The following is a 14331-nucleotide window of genomic DNA, read 5'->3' as shown; positions in this document are numbered from 1 at the left end:
TCAATACTTTTTATATTGATTACTTGTTGAAATGATTATATTGGATATATTATGATAATTAAGATATATTATTAAAATTCACTTTTTTAAAAATGTGGCTACTATAATAGATTAGAAATTATACATATGATTCCAGTTATGGTTCATTATATATCTGTTACTCAACATTGGTCTAAAGTGTGTACCTTTTTGTTGTTATTTTAATAATTCTTGAATCCATTGTGATCTGGGATGACTCAATCTTTTTATATTCATGATTTTTTTTTTTTTGGCAAGACTTACTGACTTGATTTATTCAGTTACTATGTGTTGAAGTATTGGAATTTCAAGAACATTTGACAGGTTATGTTAGTAGTTCTTAACCCTGACTGCTTTATAACCTTCTATGGAGATTTAAAATAAATAAAAATTACCTTAACCCTACCCTTGCAGTTTCTGACTCAGAGGTTTCTGGATGGGTGGGAGGAGTGGTCCAACATATGTTTTAAGAACAAACCCCCTTCAGGTGAGTCAGAGTTGAAAATAGCTAGTTACAAGGCTACAAGAGGACATCTACTATTTGAAGTTAAGGCAGCCAGGGTAAAACTAGAAGGTATGGCTGCTCTGGATATTAGTCTGAGTGGCTAAATCTCAGGTTCCCACTGAGATTTAAGCCTGAAAAGTTGAGTGCTCACAAGACATCAGCTCCCTTGATCCGCTCAGGAACTCTGAGACAGACAGGCTCACCTCTGTTCACAGATGAGCAAGATGGAAACTCGGAGCATTTAGGTAAGTACTCTCTCATTGAACTAATATGAGAGTGAAGTTTTGAATTATTCTGTGGATAGTTCAGCTGTCATATCATAGACAGGTAGCCAGTGACATATCTATGGTTATGGACAAGCTTTGCATTTTTAAGTCTATTGAATGATGTAGGTCTCTTGCACCTTCTCACCGGAGTGCAGAGCTACACTTTTTGTTTTTGAAAATAAGGAAGATATGGAAAGTTTGTACTGCCTCTTCCCTTCCCCAGTCCCATAGCTTTCCTTGAATAGAATGTAGTTGATTGAAACACATGAGCCAGTTTACGGTTACAGTAGTTTCCTACCTATGTGTTAATATAAAGTGGTGGTTAGCATATGGGAAATGACATGGCTGCTGACAGAAATATGTGTTTGTATGGTCTACCTTAATCTTGCAAAATCTAAATGTGTTACTGTTCTCATAAGTTCTTAGGCGATAGCATTCTTTTTTTTTTTTTAATTAATTAATTTATTTATTTTTTATCTTTCTGAAGCTGGAAACCGGGAGAGACAGTCAGACAGACTCCTGCATGCGCCCGACCGGGATCCACCCAGCACGCCCACCAGGGGGCGACGCTCTGCCCACCAGGGGGTGATGCTCTGCCCCTCCGGTGCGTCGCTCTGCCGTGACCAGAGCCATTCTAGCGCCTGGGGCAGAGGCCAAGGAGCCATCCTCAATGCCCGGGCCATCTCTGCTCCAATGGAGCCTTGCTGCGGGAGGGGAAGAGAGAGACAGAGAGGAAGGAGAGGGGAAGGGGTGGAGAAGCAGATGGGCGCTTCTCCTGTGTGCCCTGGCCAGGAATCGAACCCGGGACCCCTGCTCGCCAGGCCGACGCTCTACCACTGAGCCAACCGGCCAGGGCCTCAGGCGATAGCATTCTTTGCTGAAGGTCTTCTTTGGCTCCCTTTCAGATATGTTGAGGGAGGAACAGAAGTAGTGGTCATTTTTTAAAAGAGTCCAAATAGATAAACATTGTAGACAGTTGAAGAACTTTGTGATGAGGGCTGGACACAAGATTATTTTGTTTTGTTTTAATTGTTTTAAGGAAAGAAATTTGTAAGGAATAATTTTCTGTTTATAATAGGAAGAGTCTTCATTCTTTGGGTAATTGTGGTGAGTTCCACATTAATTTTAAGTGTTGCTTTTCTTCTCCTCTAAAAATAAGGCAAATCAAAATATATATTCCTTTTAGGGCTGGTATGAAATTCAACACCAATAGTTCTGTGCTATGAATGTATTTGCTTTGTTTCCCCTGATACGCCTGATGAAGACAATTTGGGCCTGTCACAGAGTGGGCAGTACATTGAAAACTGCATCCTCTTCTCATGAAATTCAGGAAAGGTTTTACTTTCTGTCACCATATATGGATATTGTTAAAACACTTGTTTTCTAAGAGCAAAGCAAATTAAAAGCACAAGATTGCATTTTGTTTTTTGACCAGTCTGAACTTCTTTACTGCCCCATTTCAAAACTCTGCTGGGAATGATTTAATAGTTCTTGTAATGTTACATATTTTCCGTGTTTCTGAAATGATTGTGCTGTCTGATAAGTAATTGCTCAGCATTCATTCATATTTTTGTGTTAGAATCTGGGTTTGGTGAGATCCAGAGCCTCCTGCTTTGCCTCTTAGTGAAGTACCGCAAGGGTCCACGGTCTGCCCTTTGCTACAGTGCCACTTTAGGTCATGTTTTCTTATTGTTTTCATACTTCTGACTTTGTACTGCTTTCACAACAGTTGATTAGGATAAGGTATCCTTGCATTCTTACACAAAACCTACACTTCAAATCATATCTCAGTTGCCTGGCCGAAGTGTCTTCTTTGCATGTTTTGAGGGTCTGCACTTGACAGCCAGGCTTTATTTCCTCCACCTGCAGCGTGCTCTTTCCAGACTCATGCGAGTTGATTTCCACCTTGGTTTGGGGTTCATACAACTACGGAAGTATGTGTTTCTTTAGCCTCAAGGCCTTTCAAATTCTTTGATTTGTTGTGACTTTTAGAACTTACTGAACTTCTTGGAAGAAATATTTTCGTAGTTCCTGTATAAGAGATTTCTTTGTGATTAGTGCAACTCAGTAGTTGCTTAGAGGCTTTTGAACTACAGTGTCTTAAAACAAACTACAGTAAGGCCAAATGTTTCAGATACCATTGTCCTATTTAAGGCAGACCCGGGGAACCATTACAGAGTGGGACCAGGGGCGTTCTGAGAGCGGCAGACATAGTTCAGCATTTCAGCTGCCTGTAACAGGGTGGTTCACTTTCAGGTGTTTTCTTGTTTCTGCTAGGGTTTAAGAGTCCCTTGTCCTGTACAATCTGATGGTGATGGAACTTGTAATTAGTGAGAGAGGGACAAAAGTAAAAGTGGACCACAATCATGAATGTATGCAGATTTTAAGAAATTAGTCCGACATCTCCTTCACGGACATGCAGAGAATGCCTGTGACAGGTTTCACTTTACAGTCTGTTATCTCTTTGGCACTTTGATATTAATCACAAAGTATCTCTAACAGAAACTTTAGAATTTGCAATTATTATTAAAGGTATTAGTGGAAGTTTGATTTAGTTTGAAGTGCCATTTTGAAGCTTAAATTTAATACCTCTTCCTTCAGCTATCTGCATGGTGCAAAGCATTAACATCCTTCTTTAGGGGACGGAAAAAGGATACGGCCAATATATGTATGTCATAGTCTGTAATAGTGTGAGAGCAAACCAGTTCATATGGATAGACAAGCAATTTTCGAACCTTTTTCATCTCATGTAACACATAAACTAATTACTAAAATTCTGTGGCACACTAAAAAATATATTTTTCACCATTCTGACAAAAAAGGGGGGGCATAATTTTGATTCATTCACACCAGATGGCTATTGTTGTGTTGGCAGTTGTCATTTTTTTCCTTGACAATCCAAGAGAAAAGAGGTCAGTGCCCCTGACTAAAATAGTCAGGTGTTTTAAAAATCCTTGCAGCACATTGGTTAAAAATCACTGGATTATACAGGCAATTAAGGCATCATATATGCTCTGGCCTTCCTGTTCATGGCAATAGATTTGGGAAAACTTGACAGCTTCCATGGTGGAATAGTGAAGCCAGATCATTGCAAATGAGGATTATAATATACCTAAATAATGGGGTTGTAAGGATTAAGCAAATTAATTTATGTAAAGCACTTAAAACAGGTCTGGTACAGAATAATCCTTCGGTAAAGTGATAACTGTTGTTATATTTAGGTATTGAAATGAAAACATTGGTAATAAAGTGTCAACGTGATCATCTTGAGCATATTTTGAAGTACTAGGACACCATAATCCCTGTAATTCCTCATCCAGAGGGAAAAGATCATTTCATGGATACTGGAGTGGAGAAATTGTTACTCTTCAAACACCCCAGAGTGAGTCAATCACAGAGTCGGATAGAGAACCCATGTTTCCTACCTCCTCATCAGGTGTGCACCATGATCAGTATGAATGATGTTGAACAATGGCTTTGCTGTTCAGAGCCTGACCTTCCAGATCCAAATGGAGATTACAAAGCAAACAAACATGAGTTCTTGTTTTTGTTACCCTGGGGTGGAAACTGCTTGAGACTTTGGGGAATTCAACTCATTACTTTGAGTCTCTGAATGTCTGGGGGTTTCTTCAAACTCAGTTCCTGTCATTATTCTGTGGTTCTCGATGAAATGCACTCTTTTCACTTTCCAATTTTGAATATCAGTGTAGTTTTTTCCAGCAGTTGGTCTTTTCTTTCAACTGTCCATGCTCTCACAGACTCCTTTAAATGATGGAAAGTAATAGATGAAAAAATAATTACAAAAGCATTACAGAGCCCATTAATTCTATGATAATGATTCCCAGAGATCTCTTCTTTGTACTATAGTAATTTAAAACACGCCTGTATCACACCACACACTTTCATGTCCCCTCGGAAGTCCCAGTATAGAGATTTGATTATTTAGCGTCTCTGTTCCAGAGAACTGTGTATACAGAAATGTTTGTGAATTTTATAATCATATTACTTCAGATTTGAAAGGGATCTTTGGAGATATCACACACAATTGGTTTTAAAGCTACGCTTCATGGAATTTCTGGCACTTTAGAAGCAGCACACTGTGGGGGTAAGGCAGTAGGAAACAAGATCTTCCTTTTTCATTTCCCCAATATATATTTTTAATATTTTATATCTAAGTCATCATAATATTTATTTTTAAAGAAGGAAAGGTTTTTCTGTTGGGACAATGTTTGGGAAATATTGATCTAGACCAGCAATTTTCTTCTTTTTTTTTTTCATTTTTTTTTAAGTGAGAGGAGGGGAAATCGACTCTTGCATGTGCTCCAACTGGGGTCCACTTGGCAACCCCACCTGGGGCTGATGCTTAAATAAATTGAGCCATCCTCAGCATCCAGGGCCAACACTCAAACCAATCGAGCCACTGGCTGCAGGAGGGGAAGAGAGAGAAGGGTGAGAGGAAGGGGGAGAGAAGCAGATGTTCATTTCTCATGTGTGCCCTGACTAGAGATTGAACCCAGGACATCCACATGCTGGGCTGATGCTCTATCCACTGAGTCAACAAGCCAGGGCCAAGACCAGCGATTTTCAATCTATTTCATCTCATGGTACACATACACTACTAAAATTCTGTGGCACACCAAAAAATATATGTTTTGCTGATTTGAAAAAACAATAGGTATAATTTTGATTCATACACTACTGGATGGGTATTGTTGTATTAGCTGTTGTGTTAACTGTGCCCCTATGTGATCAGGTATTGCATGTATTTAAATTTTTTGTGGCGCACCAGTTGAAAATCACTTATTTAGACCAATTTTCTCATTTTGCCCAAAAGGAAATAAATGGAAAATAAATACCATAATCTTCAGGGTTAGAGATTTTGTCACAAATTTTAAAACCAAAAATGTTGGAAATCACTACTTAATTTAAGTCAAGACAGAGTTAGTGCCACTGCGCCACCACAGGTCAGAAGACAGAGTTAGTGGTGTAGTTTCAAAATTTACTTTTCTCACAAACTTGAAATATTTCTTGCTTTTTAGTACTTCATGACTGTACTCTACCTTAAGAAAGCCCAATAGTGTACATAAAAATTTAAGTTGCTGAAACTAAAGAGAATGATTAGTCGCTTTACACGAAGTCAGTGTTCCTATAAATACTGAGGCAATAGTTCCAAAGGAACATTCAAAATTGACAGTATTTCTAATATCTGCTTACTTGTAATCTTTCAGAATCCCTTTTATGATATGTCTCAAAGTATTGAAATTTCTATGAATATATGGAAGTATTTTTTTAGTTTGTTTTTTTATTAAATTTATTGGAGTTACATTGGTTAATAGGACCTTATAGGTTTTAAGTGTACATTTTTATGATACGTGATCTCTATATTGCATTGTATGCCCATCACACAAAGTCAAACTAGTTTCTATCACCTTTTTTTGGTCCCCTTTACCATCTCCCACCCCCTTCCCTCTGGTAACCACCATATGGTTACCTGTGGTTGTCTATGACTGTGAGTTTCAATTTTATATCCCACAGAAGAGTAAAATCATATAGTTCTTAACTTTTCTGACTGACTTATTTTGCTTAGCATAATATTCTTAAGGTCCATCCATGTTGTTGCAAATGGCAGAATTTCATCTTTTCTTATGGCTGAGTAGTATTCCATAATATATATGTACCATATCTTTATCCAGTCCTTTTTCAAAGGACACTTTGGTTGTCTCCATGTCTTGGCCACCGTGAATAATGCTGTAATGAACATAGGGGTGCATGTATCTTTGCAAATAGATGTTTTTGAGTTTTTCAGGTAGACACTCAGAAGAGGGATTGCTGGGTCATATGGTAACCCTATTCTTAGGTTTTGTTTTGTGTTGTTTTATATTTTATTTGTTGACTTTAGAGAGAGGATAGAAAGAAAAGGGTAAGAGGAATGGGAAGCATCAACTCAAGTAGTTGCTTCTCATATCCCCAGTAAGCCTGAGGTTTTGAACCGACTTCAGCTGTGGACAAGGCCCACCGGGGGTGAGGACGACGGAGACGCAGAGACCCGACTCTGGAGACCAGGTTCAGTGACGCAGATCCACTTTATTCAGGAAGTAAGCTAGCTTATATACACAGGTTCAGCCTATAGGGTGTTACAGCTTGTTCTTTAAATCCAATGGCTAAAAAGATCAGGAAGCTGCCTGCTTGGCTCTGAGTTACTTCCTTACAGCGGGCGAGCTCCCTTCTGGGTATGCCTAGGAGGGTTTCAGGAGCTGAAGTGTTCTCACAGCATTGCATCAGCCACAGCTGCTAGGAATGCGCTCTGCGCTCTACCTACATTCAGCATTCGAGGTGTACCCTTATCCACAGTGCCACCACAGGTCAGGCTATTCTTAGCTATTTGAGGAACTGCCATACTGTTTTTCATAATGTCTGTACCAGTTTACATTCTCATCAGCAGTGAATGAGGGATTCCTTTTCTTTACAACCTCTCCAACACTTTTTATTTCTTGTCTTGTTGATAATAGCTCATCTAAGGTGTCAAGTGTTATCTCATTGTAGTTTTGCCTTGCATTTCTTGAATAGCTAGTAAAGTTAAGCATTTTTTTATATATCCGTTGGCCGTTTGTATGTCTTCTTGAGAGAAGTGTCTGTTTAGGTCCTCTCCCCAATTTTTAATTGGATTATTTGCTTATTTGTTGTTGATCTTTGTGAGTTCTTTATATATTTTGGATATTAACCCCTTTTCAGAGCTGTTGTTTGTAAATATCATCTCCCATTTGGTTGGTTGCCTTTTCCTTTTGTTGTTGGTTTCTTTTGCTGTACAGAATCTTTTTAGTTTGATATAGTCCCATTCATTTATTTTTGGTTTTACTTTTTGCTTTTGGGTCAAATTCATAAGATGTTCTCTTTGACCAAGGCCCATAAGTTTATAACATATATTTCCTTTATGTAATTAATTGCTTCAGATCTTATACTTAGATCTTTGATCCATTTTGAATTAACTCTTGTGCGTGGGACAAACTATAGTCTAGTTTCACTTTCTTGCATGTGGCTTTCCAATTTTTCCAGCACTACTTATTGAAGAGACTTTCTTTCCTCCAGTGTGTGTTTTTGACTCCTTGGTCAAAAATTATTTGCCCATTTATGTGTGGTTTTATTTCTGAGTCCTTAATTCTGTTTCATTGGTCTCTGGGTCTGCTTTTCTGCCAATATCATGCCATTTTAATTATCGTAGTTCTACGGTATAATTTGAAGTCAAGTAGTTTGATATTGCTAAATTTGTTCTTTTTTTTCAGGATTGCTTTAGCTATTCAGTGTCTTTAGGGGTTCCATAAAATCTGTTGAACTTTTTTTGTTATATGTCTTTAAAAAATGATACTGAAAAAAAAATGATACTGAGATTTTTAATGGAAATTACATTAAAACTATGTATTGCTTTGCACAGTAAGACCATTTTAACTATGTTGGTTCTTCCAGTCCATGAACATAGAATATCTTTCCATTTTGTTGTGTCTTTTTTGATCTCTTTAAATTGTGCTTAGTAGTTTTCAGTATGTAGGTCATCATTCACATCCTTTGTTAAGTTTATTCCTAGATATTTTATTCTTCTGGTTGCAATTGCAAAAGGAATTATATTTTGCATTTTTTTCTGAAGGTTCAGTGTTAGTATACAGGAGAGCAGTGGATTTTTGTACACTGATTTTGTATCCAGTATTTCTTTAGTTTAAAGTAATAGTTTACTGTTTGTTTTTAGGAGAAGAAACATGTTTAAGTTTGCATTTAAATAAATAAGAAAAGGAAACATTTTGTATTTTAATTTTAAGTGTTTTATCTATTGGGAAACTAAGATAATGCTATTATATAAAAAAGAAAGCTAAATACATTGAATTAAACATATCATTAATAACAAAATGGGGAAAATTGCCTTTTAATCCTTGACTTATGTTGATTCTTAAATACTTTTATCTAACTGCTGAGTGACTTGGTTTTTGGCACTGGGGTTGTATTGGAAAGAAAGGCACAGTCGCTATCCCCAAGAAGCTGGTGGTCTAAAGGAGAAGACAGGCAAGTAAACAAACAGTTATGAGAAAGGGTGGTAAGTGCAATAATCTGGGTCAGTACAGGGAACTTCCAGAACATGTAGGAGGGGCACTGTCCTCTGTATGTAAGGGGTGGTGACTAGTCAGAGGAAACTTCCTGGAAAGGTAATATCCTAAAATGAGACATCAAGGGCAAATAAGCAGAAGCAGTTGTGAAAGCGTTTAAGAGGGTCACAAATTCATCCTAGGCAGAACACGTTAGGTAACAGTGAGGAGGCACATAGGAGGCTGCAGGTAGCTCTGTATGGTTGAGGCTCAAACAGGAATGTGAGGAGGAAAGGAAACAGGCTATTGTAAGTAATACTACAGTGAACATAGGGGTGTATATATCTCTTCAAATTAGTGTTTTAAATTTATTCAGCTAACTACCCAGAGGTGGAATTGCTGGATCATATGGGTGTTCTATTTTTCATTTTTTGAGGGACCTCCATACAGTTTTTTATAATGGCTACAGCAATTACAATCCTATCAACAGTGCACAAGGGTTCCCTTTTCTCCACATCCTTGCCAATAATGACCAAGACATAGAAGCAACCTAAATGTCCATTAGTAGAGGACTAGCTAATTAAGATGTGGTACATGTAAACAGTGAGGAATATTACTCAGCCATAATAAAATGAAACCTTACCATTTGTGACACATGGATAGACCTAGAGGGTATTTCTCTAAGTAAAATAAGTCAGACAAGGAAAGATAAATACCATATAATTTCACCTATATGTGAAATCTAAAGAACAAAACAAACAAAAAACAGAAACAAACTTATAGACACAGAGAACAAATTAGTGATCACCAGATGGGAGAGGGGTTGAGCGTATGGGTGAAAAAGGTGAAATATTAAGAAGTACATATTGCCTGTTATAAAGATAGTCACAGGATATGTAGTACAATGTAGGGAATATAATCAATAATATGTAATAATTCTGTATGGTGTTGGATGGGTATTAGACTTATTTGGGATGATCACTTAATAAGGGTATATAAATATCTAATTACTATGCTGTATACCTGAAACTCATATAATAGTTTTTGTCAACTGTAATTGAAAAATAAAAATAAAAGAACTAATAAATAAAATAAAAAAAGAATTTAAGCAGGAATGACTTACTTAGATTTGCAGCTTAAAATTTCACTGGCTGTGATCCGGGGAGCAGATTAGAGAGCAGTACAACTGGCTGGCTGGCTGTGCCTTTGTGTAGGGAGAGTGGAGTCAGTCTGAACTAAGATGAAAGGTAAGAGCAAGGTAAGTGGATGCATTTAACTAATATTAAGGAGGTGGAAAATACCAGGACTTGCATTGTCTCTGAGGCTACAGGAGGAGTGGATCTGGGATGATCCCAGGATCCTAACTTGGACTGTTGGTGGCCAGTTGAGCAGAACCTAGAAGGGGAGCAGGCTTGGAAAGTGAAATGATGCCATCATCCTGAATGCACTGAATGTATGTTTCCAAGGGTTAAAAAGTGGTGATGATGTGTCTTAAAGAGTAAAATATATAGGTCTAGAGAGCAGGAAAAACGATCTGACCTGGTGGCACAGAGTTGGTAGGCTCTGGCATGTTAGGAAGAAATTGAATATGTAAAAGGTAGAAGAGAATGATAGCTTAAGTATAATGGACTCACTGTTATAAAAGAAATTCACACATGCCTTGGATTACACAATAAGCGTGTTTCCCCAAATGTTGTGTGAACAAAAGCTTTATAAATTAATTTTTAAAATTTTATTTATAAAATTACATTTAAAGGGGTGACATTGATCAATAAGAGTACTTAAGTTTCAGGTAAACATTTCTATAGCATGTGAACTGTCAATTATGTTATGTACTCATTACCCAAAGTCAAATCATTTTCCATCACTGTATATTTGTCCCTCTTTTCGCCCTTCACCCTTTTTAAAAGTTTACTGAAGAGATTAGTATATTGTAGAATCTAGTAATGTAAGAATGCTTTTTAAATATAATAAATATTCTCCTAACTTATCTTTTTCAGAAATATTTTGTGTATTGATTTTTTAAAATCAAAGTGTATCAAAATAAGATTTCTGTAAAGAGTTAGGAAGTGTACCTGTACTCAAACTACATTCGTGTTTTCTATTTTGTACAAGAAACTTCAAAAATCAACAAACACGAGGGTGTGGAGAGAAGGGAACCTTCCTGCACTGCTGGTGGGAATGCAGAGTGGTGAAGCCACTGTGGAAAACAGTATAGAGATTCCTCAAAGAATTAAAAATGGAACTGCCTTTTGACCCAGCCATCCCACTTTTAGGACTATACCCCAAGAACACCATATCACTGATTCAAAAAAAGAAATGCACCCCCATGTTTATGGCAGCATTGTTCACAATAGCGAAGATCTGGAAACAGCCCAAGTTTTCATCAGTGGACGAGTGGATTAAAAAGCAGTGGTACATATACACAATGGAATACTATGGGGCCATGAAAAAGAAGGAAATCTTACCTTTTGTGATGGCATGGATGGACCTGGAGATTATTATGTTAAGTGAAATAAGCCAGCAGAGAATAACAAATATCATATGATCTCACATATATGTGGAATCTAATGAACAAAGTGAACTGAGGAATGGAATAGAGGCAGAGGCGGGTTCACAGAGCAGAGGGACAGCTGTCAGAGGGAAGGGGGATGAGGGAATGGGATCAGAGAAGGTGAAGGGATTAGTGAAATTATATATACATAACACATAGATACAGATAACAGGACAGCAAATCCCAAGGGGAAGGGAGGATGGGGACAATGGGGGACAAATGGGTGGGGATGAGGGAGTTATATTCAGTGGGACACTTGAACTCATGTTAACACAATAAATTAAAATTAATAAAAAATTGAAAAACAAAACAAAATAAAACAAAAAACCATGAGACAGTCTAAGAAATTCCTTTAAAATTTGTTAGTCATCTTTTGGAGATGGTAAAATTAAATTTGTTTTTATTTCATATGTAAAGTTCTCTACCCAGAAGGAATTGGAGGACATTTTGGAAACAATAGGTTGATGATAGCATGAGTAAGAATTTTTGTCCCTCAACACAACTGAATATTTTTGCTGTTCTTGGAAATCAGAATAGACAGTTTACTGTGTCCTGAATCCAGCTTCCAGCTAGCCATGTGGCAGTTGAAGCAAAAATATTTTACATTCTGCACTCTATTTGCTCACCAGCTTTAAAAACACATCAACAAACTCAGAGTATTGGATTCCAATATCTGTTTTTCTATGGCAAGTAAAGGTCACCCCTTAATGTTTTACAGGGGAGAGGCAGTGGAGGAAGAGCGTTACAAGGGAAGCACTTTCCTTAGCAGAAGTTGCTTAAATTCCTGCTTCTCCATTTGATGTGTTGAGAAAATGAGGATTGATTCACTGAAGTTTTCCTGACCTTCTTACACTCATTTACTGCAAGTTAGTCTAGTTTAAAGATAGAATATCTTCATATTTAATGCAGACTAGAAGGCTTTCCTAGTTTTGGTGGTGGTGCTATTGAGAGAATTGGGATTTTTAATCATTTAAGCAAAAATGTATCTAAATTGTCACCTGCTAAGTTCTGCATGATGTGAAAAAAATGGCAAAATTGATGTTCAACGTGACATTTCAGTGTTTACTTAACTGTATATTTAAGCCCATTGCTGCACTTGACTGGCATGGACTCTGCCACAGTCACCTTACTGGAATTGAAACTGGAAGCACTTTCCCCTTTTACATATTTAGTAAAGTGTCAGAAAATTCTGTAATTGGCAGGTTGCTCCTACTCGGCAGAAATTGATCTCATCCATGTGGAGGTGAAAACTCACGCCCTCACCCTCACACACCTGTGCTTCAGCATTTTAGTGTGCCACATGGGTCTCTCCCAGAAAGAGCAAATTACAGCCAGACTGATTATATTTCCAATTGGCAAATAATTAATTAGTTTTGAACCCCTTCTCTGTCAGAGACACTGAGTTGCTGGAAAGTTAGGGGCAAAGCCTTTTCTTCAGGAACTTACAAACCAGTTGAATAGCAAAATTAAGATACAGGAGCTAATTTCCCCCCACAGAGGCTGTGTTTCCAAGAGCTGTATTTTAAGCCTTTTGCTCTTGTCCATTCTCTGTCCTTTTTCTTCTTCAAGCCTGAAACTGTGAGGAAAAGTATATGTCCATCTCCAAACTTCTGTGTAGTATAAACCCATATTTACATCCACCTAAATTCTAGACTTCTCCCTTTGAATGTCCCACACAACCTTGAACTCAAAATATTAGAATAAAATTGTCATCTTCCCCCGCCCTACTTTCACTCCTCAACCCATTGTCTATTTACCTAGTTGCTTGAGCCTTCACTCTGGGAATCTCCTGGACTCTTCTCTACACGTTCACTCAATCAGTGAGTACTTGGAATTCTCTTTCCTCTGTCTCTGTCACTTCCTCTTTGGTCGTTCCACTTCCCCCAGTCTCTACATCTGCCATTTGAGTCTCAGCCTTCGTCCTTTCTTGTTAGTCTACTTTGATATCATTTTAATTGGTCTTCCTATCACTAGCCTAGTTTTCTTCCACAGTAAAAAATAAATTTAATGATGTCATTCAATTGCTGTTTTAATACCTTTAATAATTAGTTTCTTACCTAGCATAAAAGGTTCTCCAACTAACCTCATCTATCCCCACCATGCCAGGCATATAGAACTACTTGTATCTCTTTGACCTTACCCTGTAGCAAATTTCTGCCTAACCACCCAAACCTTAAGCATTAGTTCCTCTAAGAGGCTTTGCTGAACCTCCCCGTGTCTGATTTACATGGTCTTTGCAGAGGCCCCCAAAGCCCTGTGTTTCCTATAATCATCAAGTTTTTACCATAAACTTTACTATAATCATCAAGTTACTTTTCTGTCTCCACATTAGACACTAAATATATCTTTGAGGGCTGGAACCTAGCCTTTAGTGCTTGTATATTCCGGAGCCTAGCATAGTACCTGCTACATAGAAGAGGCTCAATAAATGCCTCTCAGAGAGGCACATCCGTGCGATGGGAGATGACTGAGCAACAAAAGTAAACATGCTAGTGGTACATACAACAACACGGTGAATCTCTGAATAATTGTGCTGAGTGAAAGAAGTCAGACCAGAATGGGCACATGCAATATAGGATTCCACTTATATAAGATTCTAGAAAATATAAATTAATTTGTAGTGACAGAAAACAAATCAGTGGTTGCCTAGGCAGAGGCAGGAATGGGAAAGAGGGATGACAAAGGGTTGTGGGCACTTTTGTGGGTGATCAATATGTTCCTTAGCATCTTGAATTGTAATGGTTTCATAATAGTATGCAATGTAAAAAATTGTCAAGTTGTACCTTTTAAATACAGGTGCAAAAATAGCTTTATATTTGTAGTACAAGTCAATGATATAATAATTGATTCATAATTAAAAAGTTAAGAAATTAATAGTAATACAGAGTGAACTCTGTTGTACACACCCACAACTATAAA

General features: G+C 37.6%; 1 protein-coding gene across 3 annotated transcripts in view; it reads left to right on the top strand.

Moving 5' to 3' along the window:
• The window catches only part of SLC25A21 (solute carrier family 25 member 21), a 531270-nt gene that overhangs the window by 117655 nt on the left and 399284 nt on the right, over positions 1 to 14331 (top strand). The window contains exon 1 of one of the 3 annotated variants that reach the window (XM_066344496.1): positions 612 to 768. The exons of 1 other annotated variant lie outside the window; for it this stretch is intronic. The gene's annotated coding sequence lies outside the window, so the exon portion shown is untranslated. Of the gene's footprint in view, positions 1 to 611; positions 769 to 14331 lie in introns of those variants that run through there. One more of the 3 variants, XM_066344494.1, reaches the window with a different exon arrangement.

This window comes from Saccopteryx leptura, chromosome 6, assembly GCF_036850995.1.
Source record: "Saccopteryx leptura isolate mSacLep1 chromosome 6, mSacLep1_pri_phased_curated, whole genome shotgun sequence".
NCBI classification, from domain to species: domain Eukaryota; kingdom Metazoa; phylum Chordata; class Mammalia; order Chiroptera; family Emballonuridae; genus Saccopteryx; species Saccopteryx leptura.
Note: the sequence above shows the minus strand (reverse complement) of the source record. Positions and strands in the feature narration are given on the sequence as shown.